General features: G+C 34.8%; 1 long non-coding RNA gene across 1 annotated transcript; it reads right to left on the bottom strand.

The window, feature by feature from the left end:
- Nucleotides 1–1632: 1632 nt before the first annotated feature.
- On the bottom strand, nucleotides 1633–2938 carry LOC137826763 (uncharacterized). The gene is made up of 2 exons (XR_011083582.1): nucleotides 2404–2938; nucleotides 1633–2027 (listed from the first exon to the last, which is right to left on the bottom strand). It is a non-coding gene; the product is annotated as an uncharacterized lncRNA (long non-coding RNA).
- Nucleotides 2939–3666: the final 728 nt, after the last annotated feature.

Genomic DNA, 3666 nt, shown 5'->3' with positions numbered 1-3666 from the left:
GTGTGTTCTGCGACTATTCAACCTCCCTTTGTTCTTTCTTTGAAGTCTTTTTTATAATCTTCTTTTTCTTTTAAAAAATTCGAATTCAAATTTGTCTCAAGATATTGTTTATTAATTTAGAAATGTTTTCTTTCTTTGTTTCAACTTGTTGAGCATATATTCTTTCCCAACCAGTTATTTATCTTGTTTTCGCTCCTCTTTCTCATGTATTGTTTCCAAATTTGATTAGATTTTCACATTGATTATAATTAAGCTCAATGTTGTGAGAGATATTGCAGAAGATTTGCCTGAAGTTCAAAGTATTCAAGGTTAATTGTTGCATCAATTCTTCCAAAGAAGGTCCACATTTAGTAGGCGCAACAACTGGTGTTGGAGGTTGTACTAGACTATCCAGACATTGTTACATGATATAATACCCACTAAACGGTCTTATGATAAGAGAGTTTATGAGTTTTGATGAAACAAACACTATAAAATAGGTTAAAGGTATAACAAAGCTAATGGATGTCCATGTATCAAAGCTTCAACATGTTAGACGATTTCACAATGATTAACAAATTAATCTGTTAGACGGTCTAATTGTGTAAAACGTGCTAGACGATCTCCCTATGTTAAACATATTAGACGGTCTCTTTATGTTAGACTCACTAGACTATTTCAGTAGATTACAACTTGCTAGATAATCTTTAAATACAAAACACGTCAGATGATCTAGTTTTCCTTTTCGTGATACAGGTCTAACGTATGAAGGAAGTTTCTAATCTCAATCTATGTACTCTAAAAACATTTTCTAAAGATTCTTGAATGTTTTCCAACCTGATTTAATATTTTTCGCAACCAGGGTCATGACGGGGACAACAAACCAAAACGAATTTGGAAATACAGAGAAGGGAGTCACCACCACAGTTTATTGCAGAAAACTACAAAAAAAATAAAAAAAGATGTCCTGCAAACCAAATTTAGGGTCCGGGAGTCAATTATATGTAAAGAAGGTATGAACATGATACCTTTAATTAAATATGTGAATCGAATGATGTTTTCCAAAAGTAGAAACAAAATGCATTAAGAAATTATTTTTGAATTCTTTATTTGAGGTTCGACAAGAATGAACCATAGCCTTATGTATTTTTCGTTTATAACAAAAAATTAGAATTTTCATAATTCGTTTATAACAAAAAATTAGAATTTTCATAATTCTAAAGTTAAACTATTGGAAAAAGGGATGTACCAATTTGAGTTGGACTTTTGAAAAAGATAAAACTGGATTTTTTAAAAAGTGAACCCAACAACAATTAATCTTGCTACTACATATTTTTGTTCATAACAAAAAATAAGGATCGTGTAGTTCTCACAATCAATTATTTGAAGAAAAAAAAATTGTTTGTTGATATTTTTTAATTTTTGAAAATTTTATATTTTTATATTTTATGTTTTTATTATTTTTTATTTTTACTCAAATGATTGTTTTAGAAATTCAAATTTTTATATATTTATTATTATTTTTCTAAAGAAATTAAAAACTGATGGGTGTATAAAATAAAAAAAGGGGTGGCAGAAAGCAAAAGTGCTGAGCCAGTTGAATGTGCAAAGACTGATTTGGTAAGGGTGGTGCGGATAAAACTGTGGTGCAGATAGTGAAAGTATTGGGGGAGGCAATATAAATTGAAAATCCAGAATTGAAAAAACACAATTCAGAGTTCATGAAATAGGGATGCTGGAAGTAAAGGGCTGGGTTCAGAAACTTGCAAGCTAGACAGTCGCATTGTGGCGCGACGGTGGCAGGTGACTTTTGCAGCGGCGGCGGGGCAGCGGTATGATAGTGGTCGCCGGCAATGTAGTTGATGGCGCTGGAGGGCGGCGTTGGTGTCCGGTGCGTGGAGGAGCACGCGTGATGGTGTGTACGGGTGCGTGGCTGGGCGACGGCCGACGCGGATTCTGTCGGCGGGGCTGCGTTGGCTGTAGCGGTGGTCGTCGGTGGAGTGGTGCGGTGAAAGCAGCGGAGAGTGTGAGGAATGGGGTGACTGCCTCTGTGAGCGTGAGTGAGAAACAAAAAAAAAAGGGTAGTGAGTCGTGGAGTGAGAGTTTGGAGGTGATGTGTGTTTTTGTCCTTTGGTATGGGTTACCCCACCACGGTCTATTAAGCCCACTTTTAAACTATGTTAAAGGTTCAAGTTAGTTCATTCAGTTACTATTTAAGGTCTGAAATTATCATAAATAGAAGTAAGGTCTGAAATTATCATAAATAGTTTTAGTATTTCATAGTTAGTTTTAGTATAGATAGGAGTTGTTGTTCTTTTAGAGTTTTCATTACTCTTATAATGTCTCCAAACAAAACAAAAAACTTAAATAAAATACTAAACTCCATAAAAAAAGTGTTTATCTACTATTGAAGAAATTGAATACCTCTCCTCAAAATCCCACACGGCTTAAACACCAGCGCCACGTCATCAGCATCGCACAGCTCCACTCAATCACTAGAACAACCTCTACGCACATTAGGTTGCACGCTGCAGCTCGCTGCACCTTGAGCCGGTCAACCACCAACGCCCCAATTGTCACGTTGTCCAGTGTCGCCTAAAACAGTCTTCGCACACACCGGGCTCCATCCCGCAACATCGCTATCAGCGTTTAGATCCGTTCAACTATCATCAACCCAGTCGTTACCGCGCCGTCCAATGTCGCTTGCAACTACACCTCTCGCATATATCCCAATTTTCGCGTCCCCCTTCGTCATCTCCTTTAGAGCACCAAAAATTGTTTCTCCCACTAACTTCATCTCTCCCGTGAACGACACTCAAATACAACCCAAAACAAAAGAAGCGCAGTAGCAAAGCTAAAAAAGAACGACAACCTCCACATCATTCTACATCGCCCTCTATCAAAATTATTCAGCCCCAACCCACCTTCACTCTTGAGGACCAATTACAATTTCTAAAATGTAAGATAAAGTATTTTGAGATTTATATATTATATAATTATAAATTATATAAATTGATAATAAAAATTTATATGTCCAAGTATGTTGAAGTTTTTTTTAACAAAAAGATGTTTCTCATGGTGGTTCAAAAACATTTGTTCCTTATTTTTATAATTATAATAAAATTTTATACAATAAGTTTAAGTTAAAACTTATTTTAACTGTGTTAAAGTATTTATACCTTTTTAAAATTGTGTTAAAACTGTGTTAAAATTTTCAAAAATTCAACAAATATTTTTTTAATTAGACACTTCACTGATATGTGTCCTACAAGTGTCGTACAAGTGTTGGTGTCCGATACGTGTGTCCGACACGAACACAGGCGTATCTGAAACTCATAAAACGTGTGTGAGGTAAAAGTGAAAAAAATAAAAAGGTAAAAGTGAGCGGGTGCAAAAAAGGTAATAGTGGGATGTGAGAAGTACAAAATGAGATGGGTTAGGGAGTGTGTGGAGATAAGCGAAGGGGTGTGGCCAGTAAAAAGCTGCTGGACCAGAATGGGTGTGGAAAGGAAAAGAGATGGGTTTTTCTATTTCGGCTTTTGTGTCCTTTTTTAATTTCTTTTTTACCATTATTTTTTAATTTTTAGAAATAGGGAAATTTATTATTTTAAGATTTTATTTTTTATTTCTTTTTATTTTTACTTTTATTTAAAATATTTTTCATATTTTTCTAATTTTATTTATTGG

Source organism: Phaseolus vulgaris, chromosome 8 (genome assembly GCF_000499845.2).
Source record: "Phaseolus vulgaris cultivar G19833 chromosome 8, P. vulgaris v2.0, whole genome shotgun sequence".
NCBI classification, from domain to species: Eukaryota; Viridiplantae; Streptophyta; class Magnoliopsida; order Fabales; family Fabaceae; genus Phaseolus; species Phaseolus vulgaris.
The sequence above is the reverse complement of the archived record's forward strand: the minus strand, read 5'-3'. Positions and strand labels throughout refer to the sequence as shown.